This window comes from Abramis brama (assembly GCF_963993115.1).
Source record: "Abramis brama genome assembly, chromosome: 1".
In the NCBI taxonomy this organism is placed as follows: Eukaryota; Metazoa; Chordata; class Actinopteri; order Cypriniformes; family Leuciscidae; genus Abramis; species Abramis brama.
In genome coordinates, this window is record NC_139963.1 from 45,564,425 (window position 1) to 45,585,957 (window position 21,533).

Sequence of the window (21,533 nt, forward strand, 5' to 3'; positions counted from 1 at the left end):
CTGGTAGTTAATATCACGACGACGCCGTCCACGCTTCTGAGAGCAACTTTTAGATTAATGATGTTTAGATGTAAATGTTGCGTGCTTTCCTCTCAAAAACAAAATAAACACACAACAAAAATGACAGCGGTGAGAAACCACAGTTAAGAAAGCATCTGATTATAGCCATGTGGGTATTTTTCAAGGGTGTAATCCAGCATCCGGAAAACGTACCTTCTATGGGGGCATCCATTGGCTAACAAGCCATCACCTGCTGTTAGCATTCCATCGACTCCCATTCATTTTGGCATCACTTTGACAGCAAATAACTTTACATTTGAGGGGTTTAAAGATTACATTGTTTATTTCTAAAGAAACACGGCAATGTATAAAAGGCTCCATTACCTTGTATCTTACTTTATGGCCCCGTAGAAGCCCTTTTTGTAAAAATAGGCTAACGATTGCATCATAACCACGCAACTCTCTGTCGCAATGTGAGCAATCGGGGGGATGTTGGAGGCATAAAGTCCGATAAAGTCAAGGGAAAAGCCCATAGAGAGTCATGACGTTGCTCCTGCTCCTAGCTCATGGACAGCTCCTACTCACGCTCTCCGTCTCTGCAAGTTTCAGATGGGAATGATTCAGATTTCTCTTGGCACAGCTACTAGAAGACTTACAACTGTCAGACAGGTTGCTCACGTCACATCTACGTCGTCAAGCTCAGTTTGAGTCTGCGCAGTACGCTCAGCCATCAGGAAGTGAGTGCTTCTAATTGACTTCACTGGTCTCCGTCGAAGTCTATGGGGGGTTGTGTCCATTTCTTTTACTGTCTATGGTATATTTACACCAGCTCTGTGATTCGGCACTCCAGTCAAGTCACGTGACGTTTATTTATAAACAATTTTGTGCAATAGATTGCTTTATAGCGAGCAACTTTAAGGCCTGTTCACTCCAAGTTTTGTCATCTGCTGCTTTAAATGCTCGAGCTCTTTGAAGCAGGATGGATTCTGATTAGCTGTCGATGGTTTTATCATTCAGCAGAAAAAAATAGAAAAGTGACTCTGACAGTATTGTTCTTCTGTGTCATTTTCGTTATAGTTCTGTTGGAGACTCTGCTATTCATTGAAATTTAGAATGTTTTTGTTAAATTGTATCTTTATTGTTATCGTAATAGTTCTCGTTCTTCAACAGGCTTTTACAGTATTAAACATGAAAAACAGTTTCACTTTTGAGTGGAAGTGCAACTTTCATTTCTACTATAACAGTAGACATCGATATAACTGACATCGACGAACTGAACAGAAGAAATGATCCGCGTAAGATTTCTGCGTCCAAGAAGGCGGGGCCTCAGAGCCACGCCCACCTGTTACGTAATCGGCACTGACCAATGGTAGTTCAAAGGCTCACAAAACGAGCTTTGTTTTGGACTTTTGTTTTGATTTTGTTCAAAATGTCACCAGTTTGTTATATGCAGAGAAAAATTCGTTCTTGAATTGTTCTGGACAGACGCACAGATGTCAGTGAGCATGTGAAAAGTCAATGTGTGTGTCAGATTGTGTCCTTTGACCACGACGCTAGGAAGCCTGCTGTGTGTGTGTGTGTGTGTGTGTGTGTGGTAATAGAAAGACGGGTTCTCAGTAAGAGCACACGACAGCTCTGTCTAGAATAAACCTAGAGACCCGCTGTCCTGCCAGGGCATATCGTTTACTGTACCACGCCTGACACCGTGTTTTACCTCCTCGCTTACATCCCAGAGTCAAATTTTATTCCTCAGATGTTTCGCAGGAGCCTTTCAGGAGTTTTCAGTAGAAGTCATCATGTGCTTTCCTATTTAATCTCATTGCTATCTAGGAGAAACGTTTAAGATCTTAAAGAGAAATCATTTATGATTTTAATCTTACTGCTCTTTCATAATGTAGTCAAGTCACCTTCATTTCTATAGGGCTTTATACAATACAGATAGTTTCAAAAGCAGTTTCACTGTGATAAACAGGAAAATAACAGAATCAATTATGCAAACTACAAATATGATACAAATAAATTCAAATTCTGCTGTAAAGCAGCTCTAAACAGACACTAGTGTCATTATTCAGCTCAAGAAAGTTTAATGTTGATTCAGTTCAATAACAGTGTAAAGTTCAGCTATAAGCAGCTCTACAGAAGACAGTAGTGTCGTTATTCAAACCAGTTCAAGTTTAATGCAGGAGATTAATTGTAGTTGTCCATTTATTCTCATCTAAAGCAGTGGTTCCAACCCTGAACACACCTGATCCAGCTACGCAAGGTGTTCAGGATTCCTAACTGAATTGAACTGTTGGAGCTGGCTGCTGCCAAACTCACAGATTTATATTTTCAGTCGGCCGGACGAGTCAACGCTAGTCGGTGTTGAGAGATTTCACAGAAAGATCACATAATGTATGATTGCCTTAGACTTTGATTATGTCCAGTTAGAGGATATCAAGCTTGTTTAATTATGTGAGAACACATTGTTTGCATTTGTCATGCGTCTCCTTGCATCGAGGCACTTGTTCCTGTTGAGAATTGTTTAGGAATGACTTAAAGTCTGGTAGTGTGTGATCTTCAGTCGTTAAGTGTGTGATGCTCAGGTTTTTTGGGGGTTTTTTTATACTGTAAGTTGGAATGCTTAGTGCTTTAAAATCTGTTCTGATTCTAAAAGCCGTGTAGTGCATTCCAGCCTTGAGTTACTTCGTCTCAGATGTTTCTACCAAGATTCCATTTGGAATAAAAATAAAGTTAAGGTGAAAAAGAACCGAATGAGTCAGTCGTTGTCATGTAAGAGTCTAGATAGTCAAAATGAATGTGAAGAACAGCTCTTCTTCATACCTGGGTTTCTCAGTTTTACTGTTGACGATTTGACAGGTTCTTCGAAGCTCATCCTGGAGTTGCTGTCTGAGCAACAGGTCCATAAGCTTAAACCTGCTCAGGAGAAGCTTATTCCACATAAACAAGATTAGACTGCATCTTTTTAAAGGTGAAAGTTTGTCCCAGCCATTGCTACTGTCTTAATAAGAGCACCCTATTTTCCTGCTTGGCCGTTTCTTTTTTAATTATATGATGTCATTACGTTGCTGTCTTGATGCCAGCCAATCATTTCATTGCTGATCAGGGTTTCAGGTATCGATGTGTATGCTTTCCAATGAACACGCAGTAATATCAGACAACTGAATCCAGATATTTAATTTTTTGAAGAACCAAATTAGGCAGAAATCAATCATGATTAGAAGATCTGGCATCTGTCACATCATCATCAGGTTCAAAGAACGGACCCCAGACGTTTTCGACATCTCTTCTGAAACTCTTGCAGACACATGGGAGATTACTAGGGTTTTTTCTGCATCTGAGAAACAGGAGACTTGAGTAAAAAGATCTCACAGCGGTCTAGGAAAAACTGATTTTGTATTCCCTACAGACTGATCTGTTAGAAACTCGTTGATTTGTCTTTGTTTAATCGTTCAAAGCGAGGGGAAAAGGTGTCGTTTGCGGTTTGATTTCCAGGTCTAATGTCAACATCTCGTGATGATGTTGGCTGCAGTGATTGAGATGCATTCGTTCAGTGTTTCACAGAATCATTTACAACCTCGTTTATCTGTCGGCCTGTTCCTGACGATTTGTCGAAGCAAATCTGCCAAGTCTCTCTCTCAGCATGACGGCCGACAGAAAAGTTGAAAAGACTTTGGAGGCCCACTGGAAAGCAGCCGGATCTGTGGCGTTCGGATCCAGGGATGTGTTTTGGCTTCGGGGCAGTGGAACGAGCCTGTCTGATCTTGTCTGCCTGGCATGCAATGGAAAATACCCATCTCCTGCATGGATATCAACGAGAGGCAGAGGTAAAAAAGTGTGTGTGGATCTGACATATGCATGAGGGCCCGTTCTGTGTGTGTGTGTTTCACAGCGAGCGAGAGGAGGATACGAGACTGGCCTCTAGGAAAGGAGAGGCCCTCCTGCCTGTGGTATTCTGGGTGCCTCCGTGTTTAATCACATTACCAACACTCGGAAAACCCGGAGCGAGAGACGGACTGCAATCCACTGACCGCTGGGGATTCGTGAAACCATGTCCAGGTTAGATATAACCACAGAATCAAGAGGAAAAAACAATTATAGTTGGCTTGAGAGAAAATGAAGTCAGTTTGTGGGACCATTACGATTTACATTACATTGTGATGTTAATTTAATTAAAAGTAAGCACAAATTTGACATTTTGCATGCATCATCTTAGCCCCATCATGTGCTGGATTTGATGTGATGGCCAGAAGTGTTTTAAAACATAGTCAAACCAAAATCTATTCAGACACCTTCAACATTTCTCACATTATCAAAGTTTATTCGCTATAGTTTAGAAAACGTTAATATGACAGGAACTCATAGTTATCAAATCAGTTGATATTTCACTGGTTTTGTCCATCCTTCTGTTAGACTGTCTCACACATGAATTATGTTGAATATCTGTCCGCTGTTACATTTAAATACACAATTAGATACTAACAATTTAGCTCAACCAATTACCAAGCAATGCTTCATTTTGTTCAGTCTGTGGTGTAAAAAGGTTGCATTAGCAATTAAAGAAAAAACACTTCAGCAAAACATGGTCAGGTCAAAGTGTCGGAATAATATTTGGTCCCAAATTTTTATAAATTTTACTGGTAGTCACTATATGAAGAATTTTTGGGTATGATATGTCACTTTTTACTTTATTTTGCTATCCTCACTTACATAAATGAACTATACACCCACTAGTAAAAAAAAATATCAAAAATGATATTTGGTGTCTGAATAATTTTTGGTTTGACTGTATATCAAATAATTCGAATAAAATAACAAATACACTATTGTTGCAATCAATATATATATTATTTCTATGCACATGAAATTAAATGTGTTATCATGAATTGGATCATGAATTATTTTCATCATGCACTTAAATAACAGTAAATAGTAGTTTAATTTATATCAAAGCCACCTGTAGATGCTAAAAAGACTGTTTACATTACATACATGCTTGTTTGAAAGAGAATTAATGTTGTGTGGTTCGCAATTGATGTGTGGAATCGAGACTGGGTGGCCCTGACTGGGTGTTTTTAGCAGAAAAGGGGTAAGACATGCATTCATGTCCCCTATACGGGCCTATCTATCGCACCTGAGTGTCTGTCATCGATCTAACCCCAGTTGAACTAGCAGAGATTATTGCTCTGCTCCTCCTCTCTTTCTCTCTCCGCTCTTGCTCCAGTCCAGCTCGTCTAGCCCAATCCACTCCTGGCTTTACTTCTCGCATGTTCCCTGTGTGTAAAAGTAGGTCAGTGTTTGCTTTGTATTATTCAGCAACTGGGCTGATTGGAGATAGAGAGAGAGAGAGAGAGAGAGAGAGAGACAGAGACAGACAGAGAGAGAGAGAGATCTTTAATGCGATCTCAGGGTGGGATGCATGCAAATCCAAGCCTTGTCATTGCATTTGTGTGTGTGTGTGTGTGTGTGAGTGTGTGTATGTGTGTGTTTTGCAGTCTCATGCCAGCAGCCCGTGTCTCGATGGCTCATTAGCAGGAGTCGCTGCTCCGTGGGCTGAAAGGTTGTCCGCTAAAATGCGGCGTTCCCAGCAGGCCATGCAGCACACAGCGCGCTACTGTTTCATACCCTCGTCTGCCGCTCTCTCTTTCCCCTCCCGATGGCTCCGTTCCATACGATAATGGCCCGATGTACTTTCCTCTCTGGCTGTCTGCTGCATTCCTCAGGCGGAGGAAGTCCGTGCAGGAAAACAGCTCCGGGAGGCTAAACAAGAACATTCATTAATTAAATGCATAACTAAAATGATTAAAAAACTAATTAAAAATAGCATTTCTATACAACGTGTGCATTTACACAATATGAAGAAGAAAGTTTTGACCAGCGAATTTTGGACATATACGTGTTTTGTCCGGTATTAGAACGGCAGCATCTTAGGTAGTAAGTGCATCACATTATGTTTTCATCAATTTCAGGTTATGAAGTTTACTGTAGCTATGTGGGTGCTCAGTTTTTTCTGTAATTTGGTTAAAATCTCATGTTATTAAAGACAAAGTGTTCTTTAAGACAGTATTGGCTATGACTCGACAACAAATGCTAGACTAAGACCAGTGCCGGTCCTCCCTACACACTTCGGGCCCTATCATACACCCGGTGCAATGCAGCGCCAGACGCGATGCAAGTGTGTTTTGCTAGTTTCAGCCTGACGCAGTTTTCATTTTCATGTCCTGCGCCACGTTGTATAAATAGCAAATGCATTTGCGCCCATTTGTTTGCCCATGGGCTGCTGGTCTGAAAACGAGGTGTGTTCTGGTGTATTGTTGGCGCGTTGCTATTTTGAGGCAACAGAAATAGACTGCGCCATTGACCAACTGAAACCTGGTCTAAAGTCAATGGCGCAATATTTTTTTGTTATTTAAAGGGTACATTAGTAATGTATGCCTATAGGCAGGTCCACAACACGCATACACTCTTATACACACTGCTTATTACACACACAGTGTAGGAGCCTGTGAATAATTTTGTTGAAATGTTGTGTATGAATTTATATGTATTTATTTACGTTTCTGTTTTCCTTTAATAATGAGTAATGAGGTGGGCTGTACCTATGATGTCAGAGTGTTTTGATTAGACGGTAGTCAGGTGAGGGTGGGGCCAATGGGGGAAAGGGACACAGTTTTGAGACCGTGCGAGAGATTTGATCGGCCTCTGATTTCCTTTACATGCTTTACGAACTTACGATTGTTTGCAAAAGAAATAAATTAAGTTTATAGAACACACGTTAACTGTATTTCCTCGACGGAAAGATGGTCACTACACACAGGGACGTACAGCAGCACACAAACCAGCCAAATATTAAAAATAAAAGGATTACAATGTAAAAGATTAATATTGTGTACATAAAGATATGGTGGAATCCGGCTTGTCCCGTAGATGGTTTGCTTACGCGCTTTAACCTCGCGCACGAGCAGATCTGTTTCCTCACTAGAGAAGCATTCAGTCTTTCCACTATAAAATTCTGCCATGGCGTGAGCGCAACTGGCTTTAAAAGGGAATGGGAGATGAGACTCTGATTGGTTTATTGCACGTTACGCCCCAAAACACACCCATTACTCATTAAGAGAATAGGGACAACCCTTTTAGACCATGCGCCGGGCGCACCGACCGTTTTTCCCATCGTTAAACTAGCAAAAGTGGATTCGGACACGCCCGAAGTGCACTTGCGCCCTGCGCTTTAGACCATGTGCTTAGATCCTTACAATAGGGCCCAAAGTATGCAAGTTTCGTAGGGCCCTCAGGGTCCCCCTTGCTCTCAAGAATTATGTAGGGCTGTGTTTTAGTTTCGGTTTGGATTTTCGCGCTAACCACTAACTTTTGAATGGTTGTGCATGTTGTTTTTCTAAAAGCCACAGAAAGACGTGAAGGCTGACCAGTTTATGAAAAGAAAAGAAAAAGATGAAATATAGAGATACAAGATTTCTGCCCGACAGCGACGAAATATAACACATCATAAAGCTATTTATATGAATATGTTTCTCTGCTTTGATGTGTTTAGTATTTAGCTAGCTCAGTTTCACATCCACAAAAGTGAGATATCAGAGTTGATACTTTAACCACGGTGTGTGTCTGTGAATAAACCAGTGCGGCGAGGTCACATATAGTTGAAGAAGTTCAGACTGAACTTCCTGTCAGTCTGAACCAACAGTTTCTGGGATTCTTTTTTTTTTTTATTCTCTTTGCTGATGTGTCGATTTCTGCATGTGTTTGCACGGTGCGGTTGCATGTTTGTGCTGTAAACTATCTGAGGCCCTGAGGAAACAAACCTGGTATGCGTGTGAAGCACTTGTTGCAGTTTCTACCAACCTGTACTAGTGATTGCATAACCGCCATTAACCGGAGACCTCAGATGCCTCTGTAATAGTTTCCTCGTGATAAAGATACTGGCATTAGGCCACCAGGAAGAGTTCCAGTACCAAGCGTATCTGTGTATCTTACTATTTAAAGTGTGTGTGTGTGTGAGAGAGAGAGACACAGGGTTATCAGGGTCAAACCAGTGTTGTCTGTGAAATACTGTGAAATATTTTTTTGCAATTTACAATAACTGTTTTCTATGTGAATATATACAGTCTTTAGTGTCACATGATCCTTCAGAAATCATTCTAAGATTTGATGCTCAAGAAACATTTCTGATTATTATCAGTGATTAAAACAGTTGTGATTAATATTTTTGTGGAGACCATGATGAATTTTATTTTTCAGGATTCTTTGATGAATAGAAAGTTCAAAAGAACAGCATTTGTTTATTTGACAGAAACTTTTTTGACATTATACATGTCTTTACTGTCACTTTTAATCAATATAATGCATCATTGCTGAATAAAAAAGTGTTCATTTCATTCAAAACAATAAATCGCACTAACCACTAACTTTTGAATGGTTGTGCATGTTGTTTTTAAAGCTTCTCATTAGAGAATCATTATTAATTTATAATACTTTCCTTGGTATATGAAAACAAGCAAGACAAAAAGAACATTTGAATCATATTTGTAAGGATTGATTGATTGCGATTCATCTGGTTGGTTAGGTTCACAGAGTAGAAATCTTTCTTGAAAACATTTTTAGATGCTAATGGACAAAACGAGGCCGCTCACTGTTTAAGCTCTTTATCTGGATTAACTCTGATAGCAACTCTGTCCAACTGTGTCAGAAATCTGTCCAAATGCATTATGTGCTTGTCTGTGGGTAATAAGTCACACTGTACACATAAATGACCCTCATGTGTTGAAAATCTCTTACAGTATTCACTCACTGTATGAAGATTGGCATCATGGGACACGAAAATTATTCACTTCCTACATTCATAAACGTTTGGTCTTTGCACAAGCTGTGCTCAGAACATTTGGGGCTTTTAACTGAGTCATATGGAATAAACAATTGCAAACCTTTCATACATTCACACTGAAAGCTGTTTTGTATTGTGCTACTAAATAAAGTTATGAAACTTTAATTCGTGCATTATCAGATGTACCTGAATATTACCTTATTTTTCATAAATGCCATGTTGCTTTTGAGCTGGTCTATCATTCTTATTGGCATCGATGGTTCCATCAAGAACCTTTAACATCCATGGAATCTTTTCATTCCACGACAGGTTCTTTAGATTTTTTAAAAATGTTCTTCATACCAAGAAAAATAGTTCTTCATCAGACAATCGGCCGATTGTTTAAAACAGTCGATTATCAGTGTCGATTATATCCTGTCAATCAAAAGGTTGCGTGAAAGTGTGTCAGACTGCAACTCATACTGTGTGTGAATAAAATCTCTCTTTTGTTGGATTTAGGGCAAGTTAACGCAACAATACCGTTTTAACGGTTAAAAAATAGCGACATTAATGCAGGCTTTATTTGACCCTATGAATCACCCGTAGTTCAAGCCAGGGTTGACTTGCCAGATCTGCGGTTTTTCCCATCATATAATAAAGGCTAGATGTCTCGTGCGCGCTGCTGGCCAATGGAGGTCGACGTCCGCACACAGCGGCCATCTTACCACAGGGTGCTCGCTCACTCGTAACATGGTGCATGTACTTTTAAATAACCATAACTTGCTCAATTTTCTACCGATTTTCAAACGGTTTGGTTTGTTATAAACGTCAGATGTAGTTATGACACTGCATACATATAAATAATTATAACAATGGACTTCCATATGAAAGAATTATAGCCACGTTAATAACATTTGTAAGAAACCAAACCGTTTGTAAATCCGTCAAGATTTCAACGAGATAAGAGGATCTGTGTGCGTGCTGATCACTCACCTTAATTCACAGCTTCCCTGTGGCAAGTGACTTAAGACATCTAGCCTTTATATGGATATCTATGGTTTTTCCTACATCACACATCATTTATAGCGCCTCCCGGCCAATAATCGCAAAGAGCTTTGTGTTCTGTTACTTCTGATAAGAAACAAAGTCTCAGCTTTCAAATTCTGTCAATTTTATCACGACATTCAAACAATAAATGGCGTTTTGACGCTCTTAAATGTGACGTGACTGACAGATCTCTAGCGCCTCAGTTCAAGCAGCAGCGCGAGTATTTTCTTCCACTTTAGTAAATTCTAGAAAAGCATGCATGAATATCAGAATGTATGTTGAAAGATACAGTACAACTTACCCAAATCCATATCATGACTCATGTAATCACTCAATCTGTGTTTCAACCGCGGAAAGACGTCAATAAAACAGCTTGTGAACAATATTGCATTTACCTCAGGAAAGTTAACCAGTGTTCACAGTTCGTTAGTTAGCTATAAAAACACTAGAGAAGAGCTTATTTACTGTTAATTATATATGTATGGTTGAATAAATTTGCCATGAAGAAGTGTTTATGAAAACTACCTTATGTGCAACTGAGTTGTATACAAACATTTCAGCTTTTATTTGAGTGTAAATATTATATCTGGAAATTGAATATAATAGCTTTGTTGTTAATTTTAATAATTATAATATTATAGTTATGTACCAAATGATAGGGTATAGTTTGCAGCATTATTTGCATGAGATTTTTGTTCCTTAAGAAAAATCTAACTATCGGTATCGGTGGAGAAATTTAGTATCGGTGCATCTCTAGTTTATAATAATAATAATAATATAATAAATATCTTAACATTTACATAACCTTAACACAATGTGAAATTTGTAAGAAATTAATATTATTATATAATCGCAGTTGTAGCTGTGTATAGCCTTAATTCTGTATAGTTGTGCTCTGTTGGTCAGATGTGAATGTGGATGTTGTATCAATAATGTGAAGCCGACTCAAAAACAGAATATACTGAAAAGCGCTTCATTGAAAAACTCTGCGTGAGTTTGAAGAGGTTTTCATTCGGGTGAGTCAGACGCCTTTGAGATATTTTCTACATCAGATGTTAATCTATTACCATCTGATCAGGCTGTAAAATGATTTATGCAAAGTGGAAATATTCAGATGTACGTTACCCATGGCAACCCATCGCCAGCACTTTAATGATACAAACAGCTCGATATCTGTGGGGGAAAATTACCGTGTGTGTGTGTGTGTGTGTGTGTGTGTGTGTGTGTGTGTGTGTATGTGTATGGATTCATTCACATATCGCAGTTATAATGAGATTAAATGGAGAGCAAATTAAGACTCTTGCACAAATCTGCTTCTCAGATGTTTCTCCTAAGAAAAAGATCCCAAAGATTATCTCATGTGTCTCCTCAGAGTCTCAAACCGTGGTCAGATCTGGAAAGTCAGAGCTCTCAATATGAACTCAAACATTTCTCATAAATGTCTTCAGAGATCAAATGTTCTGAGCTGCTCTACATTCATTTTAAAGGCCTCCTCTTACTGTATGAATTTTATATTATGTATTAATTCTAAAGCCCTATGCTCATAAATGACAGCTAGTGACTAATTTATGTCTCTTTTAGGTCTCACTGAGTGTCCTGAGCGGGTCGGTAATGACCCAGTGACCACATGACCACATGAACCAGGACATTTCTTACAGTCATCTCTAAGTTATAGTCATGAGTGACCTGAAGCTCAACTCGTCTGATGGGGAGCAGATAACAGGTCAGCCCTTTATGAAGAAACACTCACTTACTGTACGGCCAACATACTTTTCATGCGATCGAAATCAGCAAGTTATGGATTGTATCTCGAGTGCGTCACTTTGAAACCCAGTCTGGAGTTTTAGAGATCTGTTAAAAGAATAGTCATTTCAGAAGGCAAAAGGCAGTTTCTGGTTCCAAGTTGTCAATATAGTCGACACAAATGTTCATCAAAACATGATTTTGTGAATCAGGTTGATTGGTGTCCTCCTACTACTGGGGTTTCTAAGGGATTCATAAACAATTTGAGAAAATTTGAGTCCTAATTTTTAGGACTTAATGTGTTTAAAATGTTAATTAAATTATAATGTTATTAAACATCTGATTATTAATACAATCGGCTTTTTAAAGACTGATAAGAAATCATAAGATTAATTGCAATTATAAAAAACTTTTTTTTTTAAATAAAATCTGTTAATATCAGATGCATAGTCCTTTAAATAAATAGTAAATATTTTCATGTAACACTTCAGAAATTTCCTTTAATTCAATGTCATTTAAAACAATGACAATATAAAATCTTTTTAAAGACGAGCCAGAAATCATGAGATTAAATGCAATTATTTTATTTTAATTTATTTTTTTAATTAATATTCGATACATAGTCCTTTAAGTAAATATTTTCAGATAATATTTTATAAATGTGCTTTAGTACAATGCAGATTTATGAATATTATGATTACTATTACAATCTGCTTTCTAAAGTCTGGTCAGAAATCATAAGATTAATTGCAATTATTTAAATGTATTTATTTGTTGAAAAAAAAAAAGTGTTAATATCAGATGCATAGTCCTTTAAATAAATAGTAAATATTTTCATATAATACTTTGGCTATTTGCTCTAATTCAATGTCATTTAACACAATGACAATATAAAAGACGGGCCAGAAATCATGAGATAAATTGCAATTATTTTATTTTTATTTATTTATTTCTTTGTTGAAAAAAGCATTAAGATCAGATACATAGCCCTTTAATTAAATAGTTTTCAGATAATATTTTATAAATGTGCTTTAGTACAATGGCAATATAATTTATGATTATGAATAATATGATTACTAATTCAATCTGCTTTCTAAAGTCCGGTCAGAAATCATGAGATTAATTGAAATTATTTTCTTTTTTTATTATTTGTGAAAAAGGGTTAACATAATAAAGTAAGATACGTATTTTTAGATAACATAGCCGTTTAATTGAATATAATGACAATATAAAAAGTTATTTAATTTTGGAAACAATTAGTTCATTTTATAATAGCGCACTTAAACTGAGTTTTTATACTCAAATATATAAAATATTAAGTACACTGTAAAACAAATTAAATGATCAACAAGTTTTGGCAACATACGTTTTTACATTGCTATATCTCATCAAATTAAGTTAAAGGGTTAGTTCACCCAAAAATGAAAATTCTGTCAGTAATTACTCACCCTCATGTTGTTCCAACCCCGTAAGACCTTCGTTCATCTTCGGAACATAAATTAAGATATTTTTGATGAAATCTGAGTGCTGGATCACTGCTCCATAGGCTGCTAGGTGACCGAAACTTGCTGGCCCAGAAAAGTTATTAAAGAGATCGTTAATATAGTCCAAGTGACTACAGTGGCTCAATCTTAAGTATATCAAGCGACGAGAATACTTTTTGTGCGCAAAAACAAACAAAAATAACGACTTTATTCCACTATTCATTTCCTTCTCTCTGGGCCACTAGTTGGTTCACGTAGTGTTTTTGCGCAGCGCGTCTGTGTTGCACGTCACCACGTAGGCTCACTATTGGTCGACGCTGGTCATGTGTGTGATGCGTGTTGACGTGTAACACAGACGCGCTGCGCAAAAACACTACGAGGCCCAGAGAGAAGGAAATGAATAGTGGAATAAAGTCGTTATTTTTGTTTGTTTTTGCGCACAAAAAGTATTTTCGTCGCTTGATATACTTAAGATTAAGCCACTGTAGTCACTTGGACTATATTAACGATCTCTTTAATAACTTTTCTGGGCCAGCAAGTTTCGGTCACCTAGCAGCCTATGGATAAGTGATCCAGCTCTCAGATTTAATCAAAAATATCTTAATTTATGTTCCGAAGATGAACGAAGGTCTTACGGGGTTGGAACAACATGAGGGTGAGTAATTACTGACAGAATTTTCATTTTTGGGTGAACTAACCCTTTAAGCAATTTTCAACTTTTTATAAGTTATACAAGAACTCAACTTTTTTAAGTTGAAATGACTTAAACATCCAAGTTTATTGTACTTAAAAATTTAAGGCAGCAACTTTTTTTTCTTTTCTTTTTTTTAACAGTGATATAAAATATAGTCTTATATATTTTGGAGGTTGGCATCCAAACCTGTAGTAGATCTGGTTGTGAAAAGTAAACTAAATGAAAAAGTTATTCGGGTAATGTTTAATTTCACAGCTGATATGCCTTTTTATTATCTTTAGTGCCTGACAGCCCCAGTCCCCATTCACTGAATGGAAAAGAGCAGCTCGGACATTCAGCAAAACGCCTCCCGTTGTCCTCGACAGAAGAAAGTCAGTCATACAGGTTTCAAGCGACATGAGGGTGAGTAGAGTAGATATTTGAGTTCAATATTCCCGTCATCCATGAACAAGCTCTTATACTGTCTGTCTGTCTGCGCAGTGAAAACACAGACGGTTCTGTCAATCCTCTGTGTGTGTGATCGTGTGTTTCTTTTGTAAATAACAAAAAGAGCAGCTCGTCGTGTTCGATCTCACCTCCACCCACACACTCGCAACTTCTGCTCAACAGCCTCCACATCTACAACTACAACCCTTCCTCTTCCTCTTCCTCGCTGTCGTTCTGTGGGAGGGGGTGGCGTGGGATCTGTGGAACATCGCTGCTATAGACAGAAATATCTAAAGGAAGCACACATACGCTCACGGTTGTGTCAGCCTTCAAGTTATTGGCAGGGAAAAGCAGCGAGGATATTTCCATAGAGCTGAAGCAGAACGGTTTCATTTTTAGACACATCACTCCTCAGCTAACAAACGTGTTCTAAGAACATTCTCATCACGTTACACTCTTAGAAGAAAAGGTTCTATATAGAAGCTTAAAGGGTTCTGACAGACGCATCATATTTAGAACCTTTAAAGGGGTCATCGGATGCGAAATTCACTTTTATATGGTGTTTGCATATCAATGTGTCTTTGCAGTGTGTGGACACCAATCACCATATAATGAAAAAAATCCATTTAATCCTTTTTTTATCCTCAAAAAGCCTAAACACTCTCAATAATCAGGCCGTTTGGATTTTCTGAGTAATATGATGTCAAATTAGCATATTTCCCGTATTAGCATATTTCCCGTATTAGCATATTTCCGCCCTCAGCCATTTGTATACTTTCTGCCAGCAGGTTGCCATGGCAGCACTTTATGTGTCTTGTGTCGACACGCCCCATGGAAGAGAGGGGAGGGGTGAGCAGTTGCTCATTATCATTTAAAGAGACATGAACCGAAACGGGTGAACAGAGCAGTTTTTGAGGAGGGAAAAGAGTGTTGTTTTACACAACCATTGATGATTTTTTTACAAACTTTACACGAAGACCCTAAAGAATCATACCAACTTGTGGAAAATGGGCATCCGATGACCCCTTTAAGTTTGAATCAATATGATTAATCACATCCAAAATAAAAGTTTGTGTTTACATAATATATGTGTGTGTACTGTGTATAATTATTTTGTATACACACATGAATGTGTATACTTAAGATTTTTTTTTATTTTTGTATAAAATACTTATATATAATATAAATTATGTATAAATATACAGTATATACATGCAAATAAATTATGTATAAATATACAGTATATACATGCAAATATTTCTTAAATGTATACATGCATGTGTGTGTATTTATATATACAAAATAATTATACACAGTACACACACATATATTATGTGCAAACAAACTTTTATTTTGAATGTGATTAATTGCGATTAATCGTTGCCCATCACTAATTAATTTTGTTTTAATTCAATTTAATTGTAATTCAATTTTAGGAATTAAGCAGCACATGAACATATTTTATCGTAACCCCTTTAATATGAAAGTATTATGCAATAGTTTAAGACATTTCTCTTTATATAGAACCTGAAGGGTTCTTTAAAATTGAGTCGAGAACCATAGAGTTCTAAATAGAACCCCATTGAACCTTTTATTCTAAGAGTGAATGAAAAAATATTTTGGAATGTTTAAAGTCTCCAGTTTAAAAAAAAAAAAACTTGGTTATGCGAACGTTAAGGAAACATTCTGTTTCATAAATCTGAACGTTCTGAAGCAAGTAATAACATTTAAAAAGTGTTAGACGAATATTCAACTAAAACGTTTCAGAAAAAAACATTCCATGAATGATGCATAAATAATATTTTTGTGCTAACGTTTTGAGAACATTATTAAAGACCACTTAACTTTGAACAAACATTCTAGTAATGTTACTTCACTTGTTTACACTGTGAAAATACACTGAAAAAATTTGGTGCAAAAAATGCACACACACACACGCACACAGATATATACATACACATACACACACACACACAAACACACACACACATATACTCACACACACACGCACACACATATATACATACACACAAAAATACACAAAATTTCACTTAGAAATTGCAAGAAAATTTCACAAATGATTACAAAGAAACATCAAGTAACACTGATTTTCTTTGTTTTATATACAACTTCATATATATATATATTTTAAACAGTGTAGCAGTAAAGCAATCTGGGATTGCGGTTGGGTGACAAGGCCCTTGGTAAAGACCTGTAGTACTTTAAGGCTCTCACACACACACACACACACACACACACTTGCTCATCATTGACTCACTGATGGGATGAAAGTTCATGCACACACAAACACAGACCACAGGGATGCAGCAGCGTATGTTGCTGGTTTAGCATTTTTAAGCTTCAGAGAATGCAAACGGAGTGTGTGTGTGTGTGTGTGTGTGTGTGTGTGTGTGTGTGTGTGTGTGTGTGTGTGTGTGTGTGTGTGGTGGTGGTACGTCAGAGCGCAGTGTGTTCTCCATCTCCACCTGGACGTCCATCTGCCTCCACAATCATCCACCGGACGCTGGAGTCTCTCATGCCAGAACCAGTCAGAACACCCGAGCAACAGAAACACACTAGATCACCGTAATATGTCTTTGAGCGAACAATGAGATCAAATGGAGACATTTGTCTTAGTCTCTGCCTCTCGAAAAACTCATCTCAAACGTGTCTTCACTAGAGGTTCACAAGAGCTTTCAACAATATTCTCAGAGTCTGAAATCTCAGTGTGAACTCAAATATTTTGTTCTGCTCTCCACACTAAGTCTATATATTCCAGTGTAATTATAGTCAGCTAAAACTAAAACCATGAAAATATAAGAAATGTTAGCTGAAACAAAAATATATATTTTGAATTTCTTTTATTTCAACTAGTGTACTATACTGAAATAGCTAAAACTAAATCTGAAATTGAAATGATTAAAAATATATATTTTTGTATACCTCCATCGTTCTGTCATATTTTTTTTTTTTTTAAATTTCAGCTAGTGTACGTTACTAAAATAACTTAAACTAAATCTGAAACTAAAATTATTAAAAATATATAGACATTAAAAAAATTAATATAAATTACAAAAACATTGACAAAAACTGAAAATACAAAAAACAAAAAGATTCAAAACATAAAACAACCTTAGGATCTGTTGCAGAATCTTAAATATTATGTATTTTTGATATTTATTCTGTAATTATATTTATGGTTTAAATTTCAAACATTGTATTAAAACACAAAACGTTCATTTTATTTTCAGACCTCTGTCTCTCTCTATAGATGGACGGACAGTTGGATAGACAGACAGTTGGATAGACAGACAGATAGATAGATAAATAGATAGATACGGACGGACGGATGGACGGACAGACAGACAGATAGATAGATTGTGTACAGATTGCAACATCGGGCCGTGCGTTATCATGCTGCAACATTTATTGATGGTCGTGGATGAATGGCACAACAGTGGGCCTCAGGATCTCGTCACGGTTTCTCTGTGCATTCAAAATGCCATCAATAAAATGCACCTGTGTTCGTTGTCCAGAACATACGCCTGCCCATACCATAACCCACCCCACTCGATCCACAACGTTGACATCAGCAAACCGCTCACCCACACAACGCCATACACGCTGTCTGCCGTCTGCCCTGTACAGTGAAAACCGGGATTCATCTGTGAAGAGAACACCTCTCCAAAGTGCCAGACACCATTGAATGTGAGCATTTGACCACTCAAGTCGGTTACAACGACGAACTGCAGTCAGGTCGAGACCCCGATGAGGACGACGAGCATGCAGATGAGCTTTCCTGAGACGGTTTCTGACAGTTTGTGCAGAAATGTTTTTGGTTATACAAACCGATTGTTGCAGCAGCTGTCCGGGTGTCTGGTCTCAGACGATCTTGGAGTTGAAGATGCTGGATGTGGAGGTCCTGGGTTGGTGTAGTTACACATGGTCTGCGGTTGTGAGGCCGGTTGGATGTACTGACAAATTCTCTGAAACGCCTTTGGAGACAGCTTATGGTAGAGAAATGAACATTCAGTTCACGGGCAACAGCTCTGGTGGACATTTTAGAGTGGCCTTTTATTGTGGCCAGCCTAAGGCACACCTGTGCAATAATCATGCTGTCTAATCAGCATCTTGATATGCCACACCTGTGAGATGGATGGATTGTCTCGGCAAAGGAGAAGTGCTCACTAACACAGATTTAGACATATTTGTGAACAATATTTGAGAGAAATAGGACTTTTGTGTACATAGAAAAAGTCTTAGATCTTTGAGTTCAGCTCATGAAAAATGGGGGCAAAAAAATAGATAGATAGAACGACAGACAGATTGATAGATAGACAGACAGATAGATAGATAGATAGATAGATAGATAGATAGATAGATAGATAGATAGATAGATAGATAGATAGATAGATAGATAGATAGATAGATAGATAGATAGATAGATAGATAGAATATACTTTGGATGTATGTCAACAATTGTCTTATTTTTACATTTTAATTTTGCCAATCAGAACACACAGTTCTGCTTACATCACTCCCTCACATCACAGTCTCTCACAGTCTTTTCTCTACTCGTTTAATAGTTAGAACCAGTAACAGATCAATGAATGTTTCGCTCAGCGCTGTAGACACAATAATTCAGGGATTGCAGCACAAACCATGTGATCATGGGAGAATTTGATGAGAATATTTTGAGTTTGTGTTGCGATTTTTGACTTCTGATTGCAGACTTTGACCAATCTGAGCACAGTTTGAGACAGTAATGTTGAAGACAGTTCCAGAACAACCGGCCAATCAGTGCTCTTGACTCTGCTTACATCACTTTCACACACAGACGCTGTGGCCATTTCTGTGGTTGTGACATGTTCAGTTTAACAGCTCGTTACCAATAACAGATCAATGAATGTTTCAGTCCCCGCAGGACACAGGAAACGCCCGCATCATGTGACCGAGTGTGTGTGTGTTGTTTTCCCACAGTGAGTCTCTGAGAGAAATTCAGCTGTTTGAGTGAAAAGCTGAAAACAGCAGCATATGTGGTGTTCCTTATTTAAAACTCTCCCTAAACAAACACAGCAAGTGCAAGCAGACAGATGTTTCGCAATACCTGTGTGTATGTGTACGTGTGTGTGTGTGTGAACTTTACATTGCATTACATTACAGTGAAGTAATACATCAAACGATTAATCTAAAGAGGCAATAAACATGAGAAATTATATTAATACAAAGTTTTAGCCATCGTTCAGGAAAGTACAAGCTAGAAATGGCAGGGATTACAGAATAATCATGTCCATGTAATCTGTCCATCTATCCAACCATCCATCCATCATTCCATCTATCCATCCATCCATCGTTCCATTTATCCATCCATCCATCGTTCCATCTGTCCATCCATCGTTCCATTTATCCATCCATCCATCCATCGTTCCATCTGTCCATCCATCGTTCCATTTGTTCATCCATCCATCGTTCCATTTATCCATCCATCCATCATTCCATCTGTCCATCCATCGTTTCATTTGTTAATCCATCCATCATTCAATCTATCCATTCATCCAACCATCCATCCATCGTTCTGTCATTCATTCATCCATCCAACCATCCATCCATTTTTCTGTCGTTCCATCCATCCATCCATTTTTCTGTCGTTCCATCCATCCATCCATTGTTCTGTTGTTCCATCCAACCATCCATCCATTGTTCTGTCATTCCATCCATCCATCGTTCTGTCGCTCCATCCATCCATCCATTGTTCTGTCGTCCTATCCATTCATCCGCCCATCCATCCATCCAACATCTGTCCAATGTTCTGTTGTTCTATCCATCCAATGTTCATTCATCCCATCATCCATCCATTCGTTATTCTGTCATTCCATCGGTCCATCCAACTTTTCTGTTGTTCCATCCATCCATTGTTCTGTCATCCATCCATCCATTCGTAATTCTGTCGTTCCATCCATCCATCCATCCATCCATCGAATCTTGAATTCGGGCTCACCTCTTTGTAGTTTTGTGAATTATGGCATTGATTGTGTGTTCAGCAGAAGCCCAGAGCCTGTGTGTAATTATCTGTTCAGAATGACCTGAATGGAGCCCCAATTAACAGACACACACTTGAGTTTTGTTGCTCTCTCTGCTGAAAAGCATCTTGCAGCATTCATTCATCTCTCTGCCATTATCTCAAACAGATGCCGTTAATGTAAGACACTATTATACTGCAGCAGCTCATAACGAGGTCATTGAGATAATGACGTATGACTGAGAAATATTACAGTGGGACTGAAGTCAGACTATAATCAGCTGCTCTCACTACTGTATCTGACACAAAGGCCAATCATTATTTTATTTGAATGAAATTTGAAGGGGATAATTTATCATCATAGCTCAACGGTATATGTTTAATATGAGCAAAACACATGGTCAGTGTATTAATGTTATTTAGAAAAGAGTGCTAGGACTGCAATTATATTTTTTTTCTTTGAATTTGTTAACACCGAATGCACTGCATGTTCTGAAAGGAAAAGCACATTTACAGTATAAGAGCAAACTGAGGCGTTTCATGCTAATGTATGACTGCTGTTTTCTACAGTGGTTTCTGTGGTGTGTTCAGGTTTCACACTGATCTGTGGGAAATGATGTTGATGTGTACATACTTGCGTCAGTCTCAACACAGTGGTTTTGTTGAGTTGGTTAAAAAATGTATATGAAACAGCACTGTCATGAAATCCAACAGTTACATGACTACAATTAACTTATCAATGTGAAATCAAAACTTGTGTATTTTAAAAGAAAAGTCACTTGTGTATAATGTGCATAATTCATCAGTGCATATTAAATTGAATAAGTCTCAAATTGAACGTCTCAGATTGAATAATTTTTTGGGAGAAATTGACAATCTGCCATTGGAACGACATGATGTTGAGAAAATGATGACAGAATATCTCTTTAAATCTGTTGTGAATTCAGTTTCATGAAGTTCACATCTGTTCTTGATTTACTGTTTAATCAATGAAGGTTTATCTCATGATGAACTGTGAACTGAGCAAACAAACACTAGCAGATAACAAGAGTTCATGTTAAAGTCATCAGCTGAGATAAACTAACACATTCACTGGCAGTTATCAAGACTAACTTTCAGATGTCCGTCCATCGTTCTGTCATTCCATCCATCATTTGTCCTTCCATTCATCCATCTATCTATATATCCCATCTATCCATCTGTCGTTCCATCTATCCGTCCGTCGTTCTGTCGTTTCCATCCATCCATCTATCCATCATCTGTCGTTCTGTCATTCCATCCATTCATCGTTCTGTCGTTTCCATC

At 37.8% G+C, this 21,533-nt stretch overlaps 1 long non-coding RNA gene across 3 annotated transcripts in view; it reads left to right on the forward strand.

Moving 5' to 3' along the window:
• The first annotated feature begins 1,204 nt into the window (after positions 1–1,204).
• The window catches only part of LOC311079231, a 28,375-nt gene continuing 8,046 nt past the window's right edge, over positions 1,205–21,533 (forward strand). The window contains exons 1-3 of one of the 3 annotated variants that reach the window (XR_014605369.1): positions 1,205–4,059; positions 11,444–11,585; positions 14,065–14,185. This is a non-coding gene — a long non-coding RNA (uncharacterized lncRNA). Of the gene's footprint in view, positions 4,060–5,659; positions 5,935–11,443; positions 11,586–14,064; positions 14,186–21,533 lie in introns of those variants that run through there. The other 2 variants (XR_014605370.1, XR_014605371.1) reach the window with 2 other exon arrangements.